Source organism: Manis pentadactyla, chromosome 8 (genome assembly GCF_030020395.1).
Source record: "Manis pentadactyla isolate mManPen7 chromosome 8, mManPen7.hap1, whole genome shotgun sequence".
Classification (NCBI taxonomy): domain Eukaryota; kingdom Metazoa; phylum Chordata; class Mammalia; order Pholidota; family Manidae; genus Manis; species Manis pentadactyla.
Window position 1 is genome coordinate 69,716,461 of NC_080026.1, and position 12,404 is coordinate 69,728,864.

Here is a 12,404-nt window from a genome sequence, read left to right on the forward strand (position 1 = left end):
CCACTAAAGTCCCATGCAGATCAGTCTGTGAGAGATCCCCGCTGGATTTACACCATAAGGGAGCCTCTGAGTGGCAAGAGAGTGACCGGCGGCTTCCCAGTCCTCTGGCTCCCCGTGGCATCAGCATCCGACAGGCAGGTGGTAGTGTCACAATGCTCCACAAATGCAAGATGTAGGCTTCCAGGCTCAAACACAGCATGTACCAAACACACTGACACAGTGTCTTAGTCAAAAATTAGAGCTGTGAAAGCTGATTAATTTTGCATCCAACTGAAATTCTATTTCACAGCAAAGCAGTTCGCCAGCTGTGAAAGGATGAGCACTCTGGCTCCAGAGAAATCAATGATCCCTCTCTCGTACTGAAAGCATCCTTATGATTCCCTCTGGGTGACAGACATTTTATAGGAACATTGTTCTGATAAATCAAACCTCAAGCATTCCTACCAGGGGGCAAACCATTGCCCAAGAAACTCATGCACTTCTCTGCCTTAGGTACTGCCGGCTCTCTGCCAGCAGAGCAGCATGGGGGTGACCGGCCCAGGCCTCTGCTCCTGCTCGTGCCCCTCCCTGGGCCCAGCTTGCTGCCTGTGGCCCTGCAGTCAGTTGGTGCTGAATGGAAATCACACTGTCCAAACGCTCAAGGGGCTCTCATAGTGCAGAACCGCAGCATGAGCGCATTCCAGCTCCAATCGTGGGGAACATTTATTTTTAGCCACTACCATAAACAGGGTGAATGGTCAAAGCAGCTTCTCCCTTAGTACTAGGGAAAAATTAGGTATGATCATAAAATAAAAGCGTTCAACCAGGTCTTCAGTAGATAATGACTATGTAAAACTCTTTCCTTCTGATGTCTCCAACCCTTCAGATTGGTAATATGAATACTCACCTTCAGGAGAAGAATTTAGGAAGCACATTTCACAGCTTATTTGACCACGGAAACCTTTGTTGCTGGCTCCCATTGAAATTTCAGTTCCACAGAAGCATAGTTTAGAAATTGCTGAGTTAAAAATAAAAAATCCACAGATCTACAGTCCAGGGGGATGTTAATAGTGCAGTCTCGAAAGTAGCAGAGAACCAAAGTCTTTCACACAAATCAGATGCTGGTAAAAATAGCATTCAACCTGGAAATGGTTCATGTTTCATGAAAAGCTGGGGGAGGCTGTAATATCACCTCTACCTGCCTGCCCAAGAGCCTGGCCACGGGTAAAAAGAGAGAAGGGGGCAAGTGCGAGGAGGGGGAGGTGTTGGAGAGCAGAGCACGAACAGAGTGAACAGCGAGTGACCACGTCCAGCAGGTATTTCTGGGCACAGGCAGCGGCAGGAGGTGTTTCGTCATGCCTGCACTGGGGCAGAGAGGAATCCCTAGGGCAGCAATAAATAGAAATGGGCTCAGTTTTAAAGCCATAAAAATGCAGTTGATTAAGATTCTGTTGCACAAGTCCAATCACTGCAGATAATGAGATTACTCTGCAGTAAATGCAAAAGCCAGGAAACAACAGAGAAGAGCTGGGGCTATTGTTCAGAAGGAAATACAGACTGGACCAGTGCATGGCCAGAGCCAGGATGTTAAATGGAGGAGTGGGCAACAGAACCATGCCCTCAAGCACATGTGCTGAAGGTCACTAACAATGCCTTTTAAGAAAAATAGCCATTATGCTAAGAACTCCCATGCATATTATTATACTTCAGATGCTAAGTTGGTGTATATTTATGTTGACTAGTTAGGAAACTAGATGGATAAACTTGCGACTGTAGTCAAGGAACTGGTGCTAGAGACAGGAGAACAGAATAGCAAAGTGTTATTTATCAAAAGGCTTCAAATGTTTCTAATGTTTGACCTAGTAATTCTACATGGAATCTGCCTAAGTAAAATGTTCCTAAATATGGAAAAAATGTTTGGTCCAAAGATACATATTGCCACATTATCTATATGAGAGGTAATGTTAAAACCACATACATTTCTAGTAATTGATTGAATAAATTATACTGAAGTCACAGTGGGATTTTATGCAGTTATGAAAAATGATATCTATGAAGCATCTGTTAACCTGATTAGAAACCTGGTTATAATGCAATGTTAGACAAAAAAAAAATGTAAGTGTATTATGTAATTATGACCATGAAAAAAATAAAGGTAAAGATGACAAAAATGACTGAAAAAAATAATATCAAAACATTAAAAAGTGGTATACTTAGATATCAATGTAAATTACCATTTCCATTTTTTTCAGAATTTTCAAAATTTGCTTTTAAAGGTACCACACGAGGCAAAATGCAAAACATGTTAGTCCAAGAAGTACCGTCTTTAAGAGTGGGGCTAGAACTGGGCTTTTCCTGTTAAGGTGTTCCTCACTGCAGATGCATATTTAGGAAACCATCCCATTTGTGGAAGATAATCACAGCCAGATCTTTTCACAGCTGTGAAGAAAGTTCAACAGGAAAGTGGGAGAAAGACAGTGAATAGACACTGAGGAATCTGTATCTTAGGTAGACTCCTGAGGCCAGGTGTGGTTCAGGATACAGTCCTGCTGTGGAGACCACAGTCCAGAGCTGTAAATGCCCAGAAGCCAGGAGCACAAACACAGCTCTCCTGCTTCCCGCACCTGCAGTGGGCAGCCTGCAGCGAGGATCCCACAGCCAGCAACCTTGGCTTCCGGACGTCTATTTTACTTGATGACAGATAAGGAAAGATCTGGAAGGGGAGTTAAGTGACACCATCAAGATGAAAGCACATTAGACACATAGTTTTGGAACCAGAAATGCCATATACCTGAGGGGTTACTGTGAGAGAATAAAACAGATAATGCTTTTTGGTCAATCAGCTTAGTTTCATTCTTTAAAGTCACTCTTGATATGATGAGAAATCTAAAGATGGCCTTGCCTTGGCTCTAGAAAGGTTGCTGGCTTTGGGATCCTCTGACTCCTTGCTTGGGATGTTCTCGATTTCAACCAGTCCCAAACTAATAGTGTGCCCCTAAAATATAATTTCAAGTCATTCTTATTTTTAAAAAGCTAAGCAATCACCTTTATTGGAGATGATTGAGACAAAAGAAAGAAAAAAATTTACAGTAGAAATGTTAATTCATAAAACTCCCAGAAAAGGTGAAACTTTTATAAGAGCATGATGGACACAGAAATACTGTAAATTCTTCTCCCATAGGAATTGTTCTATTATTTTTTTTAAAAGCTTGTTTTTCAGTAAAATGCAGCTCCTCAATAAAGTAGCTAGTTCCCTGACACCAGCCAAGGAGAAAAGAAGCCACTCTAAAAATACCTCAGTAAAAATGGAAAAAGCTGACATTTCCTTCTATGCTCCTGGCACAGCCGCCTCTGGGACTACATGGCCCTCAGCTGTCCAGTTGCTTTATCTTTCACTCTGCTTTAAACCTATGCTTTTGGGGGCAGGAAAACAGCTCAGATTTTCAGTTTGTATTAACTTAGTTTCATTTCTTAAAATGGATTAGTTACAAAAAAGCCCTACAAACAGGTGCCAGCAGCAGAATCTACAGAATTCCAAAAATATGCAGTGTTAAAGCAAGCTTGAAGTATAAATAAATTCAAACTTTAAATTCCTGGCTCATCAACTTCTAGTATGCTCGCACATATTCCCCTCTGACATCGGCAACTGAATAGGTGTCATCTGTTCTTTCACATATTCAGACGATTTTATTGAGTGGTGATGTGCCAGGCACTGCGGAAGGTCTAAGTGAGAATAAGAGATGATTAGATATAGTCTTCTAAAATCACTCCAAGGGAAGTTACAGGTCCCCAATCCTATATCCATGGTGAGATAAACAGAAATTGATCAACCCTTGCTTAATCTATTTATAGACTTGAGTAGAGCCCACAGGGCTGGTGGTCTAAAAACCATCTCTCTACATTCCAATCAGTAGAAAACATGGATTTAATTCCTGAGTCTAGAATGGTATTCTAGCCACTGAGGGGTGCAGCAGAAAGGCTTACCTATGAGGACACATGCATTAAAAATATCTAAACAAATCCTAGCCCAAAATACCAGGGAAAATAACTGACCCTTCTCCTTTAGCAAATGTCCTCTTCATAAACTTACTAAGCCAGAGTACTGACTTCTATAAAAAAGGATATGGGACTTTGTTCAGGAGAAAGAAGCTTTACTTACCAAGGTCTACCTTATACCATGTTATGGATTGTGCCCCCCAGAATTCATAGGTCAAAGCCTAACCCCCAATGTGACTACGTTTGGAGATAGGGTTTTTAAGGGGGTAATTAAGGTTGAATGAGATCATAAGGGTGAGTATCTGTTTCAGTAGGACTGGTGTCCTTATAAAAAGAATGGATATCAGAATTATGTGCATATGGCCATGTGAAGACAGAGCAAAGAGGTGGTTCAAGCCAGGGAGAGTTCTCAGCAGAAACCAAACTTGCCAACACTTTGATCTTAGACTTCCTCCAGCCTCCGGGACTGTGAAAAAATTAAGTTCTGCTGTATAAGCCTGTTAAAGTCTGTGGTATTTTTGTTATGGCAGCCCTAGCTGGCCAACATACCATATGATAGCTCACACGTCATACATGTAAGTTTACATAAGAGAGCCCATGTAGTAAAATGGCAGCTATCATTTAAACACAGAGATAGATACTTAAGGCAAATGTGTTTGGTTTGCAGTCACAGCTGAGGCATAACTACTTTGAGTCAGGAAGATGAGAGTCCCAAATCTCTAGAATTTACTCCTCTTCTGTCTACTCAAAAGCTAACCTATTTGGGGTTTGTCTGCAAGACCGGTTCAGTAGTGAAGGAAACTCATGTTAATGAAGACAATAGATAGATTAAAAAGGGAAGTTTTTTAATCCCTCCCTTTCTCAGACTTTGTTAATTGAAGCCCCAGTTATCTTCATATTAAAACTACTGCTGAGGTGACTTTTCCCAAAGGAAATCAGGAGTGACAGCACATGTGCGGTAAGCCAAGAGCATCCACCTGGCCCGCATAGCTTCTCCTGTTTTGTCAATGGTGCTCAGGCGATGTAGTTGATTTGTAGTCCATGTTCTATCCCCACCCCAAATTTCCCTCCAGGCTGAGTGTCTAAGAGCCCAGAATCGTAATGATATGATACTCTGCTTAGTTTTTTTTCCCATATTATTGCTTATATGCTTTCCCTCAGCTTACAGTCTTCCTTCCAATGAACTGGTCACATAGAACAGGATACCACTCCTAAAAAAACTCCAACCATTACTTCCTAAGCTTAATAATACTAGCCTTTATTAATTAATATACCTTAGATAATGGTGCTAAGTTGTCTTTTGGGATTACTTAATTTTTTTAAAACAATTCTTTAGGTAGGCTTAACTTTTATCATCCTTTTAAAGAAAATTGAGGGTTAGAGAATTTAAGTCATTTGGCAAAGATCACAAACTGAAAGTGATGAGAGACTTCTGATGGTGGCCAAAATGTAGTAACATGGGCCAGATTTACCCTTCTGCCTAAGATGACTTTTAATAATAGATAAAAATATGTGAAAAAATGCTAATCAAGATGAGGTATCTGGCAAAGACAGAAAGTGATCCCTGGAAATGGGAAACAAATGAGGAATGAAAAGTTATGTCTGATATAATGAGATAATAAATACAATATAAGGAACTGAAGGCATATGAGACATAGCAGAAGACGAAGGATACAGGCATACATCAGAGAGAGTGCAGGTTTGGCTACAGACCACTGCAATTAAGTGAGGATCACAATAAAGCAAGTCAAATGAAATTTTTGTAGTTTCCCAGTGCATATAAAAGCTATGTTTACACTATACTGTCTATTAAGTGTGCAATAGCCTTATGCCTAAAAAAACAATGTATACCTTAATTTAAAAATACTTTATTGCTAAAAAATCCTAACCATATCATCTGAGCTTTCAGTGAGTCATAATTTTTCTGTTGCTGGATGATCTTGCTTCCATGTTAACGGCTGCTGACTAATCAGAGTAGTGGTTGCTGAAAGTTGGGGTGGCTGTGGCAATTTCTTGAAATAAGACAACAAAGTTTTCTGAATCATTTGACTCTTCCTTTTACAATTGCCATAAGGTATGCAATGTTGTTTGATACCATTTTACCCACAGTAGACCTTCCTTCAAAATTGGAGTCAATCTTCTCAAATCCTATCACTGCTTTATCAACTAAGCTTATGTAATATTCTAAATATTTTGTTGTTATTTCAACAGTCTTCACTAGGAGTAGATTTAATTTCAAGAAACGACTTTCTTTGCTTATCCATAAGAAGGAACTCCTCTTCTGTTCAATTTTTATGATGATATTGCAGTAATTCAGTCACACCTTCAGGCTCCATTTCTAATTCTAGTTCTCCTGCTATTTTCACTACATCTGCTGTAACTTCCTCCACCGAAGACTTGGGCCCCTCAAAGTTATCCATGAAGGTTGGAATCACCTTCTCTAAGCTCCCATTAATACTGATATTTTGGCCTTTTCCTATAAACCACAAATGTTCTTAATGGCATCCAGAATGGTGAATCCTTTCCAGGTTTTCAATTTACTTTGCCTGGATCCATCAGAGGAATTACCCTTACAAAATGTATTTCTTAAGTTATAAGATTTGGAAGTCAAAACTGTTCCCTGATCCGTGGATTACAGAATGGTTATTGTGTTTATCATCACAAAAACAATATTAATCCCATTGTACATCTCCATCAGAGCTCTTGGGTGACCAGGCACATTGCCAATGAACAGTAATATGTGGAAATGATCTTTTTTTCTGAACAATAGGCCTCAACAGTGGGCTTAAAATATTCAGTAAACCATGTTGTAAACAGATGTGCTATCACCCAGGCTTTATTTTTTACTCATTTGGCATAAGCAGAGTAGATTTAGCATAACTCTTAAGGGCTCTGTGATTTTCAGAATGGTCTATGAGTTTTGGCTTCAACTTAAATTCACTAGCTTCATTAGCCCATTATAAGAGAGGCAGCCGGTCCTTTGAAGCTTTAAAGCCAGGCACTGACTTCTCCCTAGCTGTGAAAGTCCTGGATGGCACCTTATTCCAATAGAAGTCTGTTTACTCTACATTGAAAATGTGTAGTTCAGTGTAGCCACCTTCATTAATGATCTTAGCTACATCTTCTGGGTAACTTGCTCAGCTTGTACATCAGCACTTTCTGCTTCACCTGCACTTTTATTAAACTTTCTGCAACCTCTGCCAGCTTTAGACTTTTATTTTGTAGCTTTGTCACCTCTCTCAGCTTTCCCAGGACTAAAGAGAGTTAGGGCCTTGCTCTGGATTAGGCTTTGGTTTATGGGAATGTTGTGGCTGGTTTGATCTTTTATCAAGACCACTAAAACTTTCTTCAATAGCAATTAAGCTATTTCACTTTCTTATCACTGGTGTGTTCATTGGAGTAGTACTTCTAATTTCCTTCAAGAACATTTTCCTTTGCCTTCACAACTGGAATAACTGGTACAAGAGACTTAGCTTTTAGCCTGCATCAGCTTTCAACCTGCCTTTGTCTACTAAGCTTAATCATTTCTACTTTGTGATTTCAGTGAGGGACAAGCAACTCTTCTTTTCACTTAAACACTCAGAAGCCACTATAAGGTTATTAACTGGCCTATTTCAATTGTGTTATGTCTCAGGGAACAGGAAGGCTCAAGGAGAGGGAGTGAGAAGGGAGAACAGCTGTTTGGTAGAGCAGTCAGAACATACACGACATTTATTAAGTTCCCTGCCTTATGTGGGTTCAGTTTGTGGTACTCCCCAAAACAATCACAACAGTAATATCAAAGATTACTGATCACAGATTATTATAACAAATGTAATAATAATGGAAAAGTTTAAAACTTTTAGTAAGCAAACGCTATTGGAAAATGGTGCTAGTAGACTTGCTAAATGCAGTGGTACCACATACCTTCAATTTGGAAAATATTCAATGTCTATGAAGTGCACAAAGGAAACTGCCTGCAATAGAATGTATCAAAAACAGAAATATTTTTAAAAGGAAAAGAACTAAGCATCAGTGAAGTGTGGGGCCTCTTCAAGTTGCCTACCAGTCTTCTAACCTTAAGCAGAAATAATTGCAGTTTCTAGAGAAGGAATAAAAAATATTTTAAGATATAAGAGTCATTTTTTTAAAATTTTGATGAGAACTAAATCTACAGAATCAAGAAGCGCAACAAATCCCATGCACAACAAAGATGAAGAAAATTATACAAATGCATATCATACTCAGCTTTCAACAAAACCAGCAGTAAACAGAAAATCTTGTACATGGCACATGGGAAATACTATGTTATGTAGCAAAGAACAAGGAATGATGGCAGGACTCTTGTCAGAAACATTGTAATGTCCATAGAACTGATTTGGAATGAACTGAAAGGGAAAAACAAAAACAAACACAAACAAAATAGTTAATCTAGAATTCTTTACCCAGCAAGAGTATCTTTCAAAAACACAGGTGAAATAAAGCCACTGACAGGCATACAGTAGTTGAGAGAATTTATCAGTAGCAGTGTTGCATCACAAGAAACAATAAAGGATGTCTTTTCAGCAGAAGAAACAATACCATCGAGAAATCTGGATCTGCATAAAGGAATACACAGGTAATTCTGTGAGTAATTGGTAAGTATGTGAGTAAATATAAAGACTTTTTTCTTTTTATTAAATATCTCAAAATACAATAAACCATTTAAATAAAAAAGAGTAACACACTATTGTGCGGTATATAATATATCTAGAAATAAAATAATAGCAAAATCAGAAAGGCCAGGAGGGAAGAAATGGGAGTGTACTTTGCTCAATTCTTTTTTTTTTTTTTTTTTTTTTTTTATTGAAGGGTAGTTGACAACAGTATTGTATTACATTAGTTTCAGGTGTACAACACAGTGATTCAACATTTATATACATGATAATTCTAGGAACCAGGTATCACCATACCAAGTTGTTAAAATATTTTGATTATATTCCTTATGCTATACATTACATCCCGGTTACTTATTTATTTTACAATTGGAAGTGTGTTTATATATATATATATATATATATATATTTTGTGAGGGCATCTCTCATATTTATTGATCAAATAGTTGTTAACCACAATAAATTTCTGTATAGGGGGGTCAATACTCAATGCACAATCACTAATCCACCCCAAGCCTAATTTTCGTCAGTCTCCAATCTTCTGATGCATAACGAACAAATTCTTACATGGAGTACAAATTCTTACATAGTGAATAAGTTACATGGTGAACAGTGCAAGGGCAGTCATCACAGAAGCTTTTGGTTTTGTACATGCATTATGAACTATACACAGTCAGTTCAAATATGAATACTCATTTGATTTTTAAACTTGATTTATATGTGGATACCACATTTCTCTATTATTATTATTTTTAATAAAATGCTGAAGTGGTAGGTAGATACGAGATAAAGGTAGAAAACAGAGTTTAGTGTTGTAAGAGAGCAAATGTAGATGATCAGGAGTGTGCCTGTAGACTATGTGTTAATCCGAGCTAGACGAGGGCAATAAACATCCATGTATGCAGAAGATTTCTCTCAGAACATGAGGGGGGAGGTTCTGAGCCTCACCTCTGCTGCTCCCCATTTTCTCACCAGATGGCCCCCTGCGACTGTGCCTGTCTTAGGTTGTTCCTCCCTTGAGGAATCTTACCCGTCTCTGGCTAACCAGTCATCTTCCGGGGCCATACAGGGAAATGTTATGTTGGTAAGTGAGAGAGAAGCCTTATTGTTTGAAAAGCTTAGCTTTTTACTTCTTTGCATATTTATGCCCTGTGGCTTCTATGCCCAGCATTTGTCTTGAGGTGTCTTTACCACTTGGAAGAATTATGACACTCGGTAAATTCGACATGTGGCACGAGTTCTATTTAAAGGTTGTGATTAGGTAGGAAGAAGAAAAGCTACAGAAGTAGCAGGCAGAAGAAAACCTGGGAAGATTGATTATTTCTTTGACATATCTTCTTGTAGAGTAACTTCAGCATGGATAGGTTTTAAACGACTAATTAAATTGTGCACACACATTAACATAATAGGAATATAGTTACCTAACCAAAGCATACCTGTAATTACCAGCCATCTCCAGTGAAACCAAGAAAACCAGTTAGGCACCTTAGGCATTTGTGAAAACTTATCTATGATATGGTGGATATTGTCCGACTGAACTTAAACAGTCTGAGAGAATTCAGATAAACTAGAACAACCCATTCCCGGGGACTGTTCATATCCCATATGTTCTTTTAACGATAAATAGTCTGTGGTTGTAAGATATTGGAGTGCTACAATTTGCACTTCTCCTAATTCTTGGTTGAGTTCCAACAGTATAGATCCAGTCCAATTTTAGTTTTACTGTATGCACAGGCCAGCTTAGATATCTCCTTCCTCATTCCCATGGCAAGTCCAGGAACTGGTGGGATGAGTGCATCTACATCTGTGACAGTGCGTGGATCTTTGTTGGAGTTTTTTTTTTGCTGATCATCTTCTGTCATGAGACTTCCCGAGAGTGCTGATGTTGGAAGTTCTTTTTCATATCGTATCTTAGTTCATTTTCGGGGTGGCCAAATTAGGCTTTGATCCTCTGTATAAACACAAACAGACCCTTTGCCTACACTTTTATATGCCCTTTATATCATTGTGCAGAACTCATTAGAGGTCACCACATAGGAACTGCTTTTTTTTTGTTGTTTTTTTAATCATTAATCTACACTTACATGACGAATACTTTGTTTACTAGCCTCTCCCCTATACCAGGTCCCCCCTATATACTCCTTTACAGTCACTGTCCATCAGCGTAGCAAACTGTTGTAGAATCACTACTTGTCTTCTCTGTGTTGTACAGCCCTCCCCTTTCTCCCACCCCGCTATGGATGCTAATCTTAATAACCCTTTTTTCTGCCCCCCCTTATCCCTCCCTACCCACCCATCCTCCCCAGTCCCTTTCCCTTTGGTACCTGTTAGTCCATTCTTGAGTTCTGTGATTCTGTTGCTGTTTTGTTCTTTCAGCTTTTCCTTTGTTCTTATATTCCACAGATGAGTGAAATCATTTGGTATTTCTCTTTCTCTGCTTGGCTTGTTTCACTGAGCATAATACCCTCCAGCTCCATCCATGTTGCTGCAAATGGTTGGATTTGCCCTTTTCTTATGGCTGAGTAGTATTCCATTGTGTATATGTACCACCTCTTCTTTATCCATTCATCTATCGATGGACATTTAGGTTGCTTCCAATTCTTGGCTATTGTAAATAGTGCTGCGATAAACATAGGGGTACATTGGTCTTTCTCATACTTGATTGCTGCATTCTTAGGGTAAATTCCTAGGAGTGCAATTCCTGGGTCAAATGGTAAGTCTGTTTTCAGCATTTTGATGTACCTCCATACTGCTTTCCACAATGGTTGAACAAGTTTACATTCCCACCAGCAGTGTAGGAGGGTTCCCCTTTCTCCACAGCCTCGCCAACATTTGTTGTTGTTTGTCTTTTGGATGGCAGCCATCCTTACTGGTGTGAGGTGATACCTCATTGCAGTTTTAATTTGCATTTCTCTGATAATTAGCGATGTGGAGCATCTTTTCATGTGTCTGTTGGCCATCTGTATTTCTTTTTTGGAGAACCATCTGTTCAGTTCCTTTGCCCATTTTTTAATTGGGTTATTTGTTTTTTGTTTGTTGAGGCGTGTGAGCTCTTTATATATTCTGGACGTCAAGCCTTTATCGGATGTGTCATTTTCAAAGATATTCTCCCATACTGTAGGGTTCCTTTTTGTTCTATTGATGGTGTCTTTTGCTGTACAGAAGCTTTTTACCTTGATATAGTCCCACTTGTTCATTTTTGCTGTTGTTTTCCTTGCCCGGGGAGATATGTTCAAGAAGAGGTCACTCATGTTTATGTCTAAGAGGTTTTTGCCTATGTTTTCTTCCAAGAGTTTAATGGTTTCTTGACTTACATTCAGGTCTTTGATCCATTTTGAGTTTACTTTTGTATATGGGGTTAGACAATGGTCCAGTTTCATTCTCCTACATGTAGCTGTCCAGTTTTGCCAGCACCACCTGTTGAAGAGACTGTCATTTCGCCATTGTATGTCCATGGCTCCTTTATCAAATATTAATTGACCATATATGTCTGGGTTAATGTCTGGATTGTCTAGTCTGTTACATTGGTCTGTGGCTACGTTCTTGTGCCAGTACCAAATTGTCTTGATTAGTATGGCTTTATAATAGAGCTTGAAGTTGGGGAGTGAGATCCCCCCTACTTTATTCTTCTTTCTCAGGATGGCTTTGGCTATTCGGGGTCTTTGATGGTTCCATATGAACTTTTGAATTCTTTGTTCCAGTTCATTGAAGAATGTTGCTGGTAGTTTCGTAGGGATTGCATCAAATCTGTATATTGCTTTGGGCAGGATGGCCATTTTGACGATATTAATTCTT

At 39.0% G+C, this 12,404-nt stretch overlaps 1 protein-coding gene and 1 pseudogene across 4 annotated transcripts in view; both read right to left on the bottom strand.

Annotated features, from left to right (window-relative positions):
• The window catches only part of NRG3 (neuregulin 3), a 1,067,441-nt gene that overhangs the window by 596,584 nt on the left and 458,453 nt on the right, over positions 1 to 12,404 (bottom strand). The gene's annotated exons all lie outside the window — the stretch shown is intronic.
• The window catches only part of LOC130684514 (tigger transposable element-derived protein 1-like), a 102,596-nt pseudogene continuing 92,704 nt past the window's right edge, over positions 2,513 to 12,404 (bottom strand).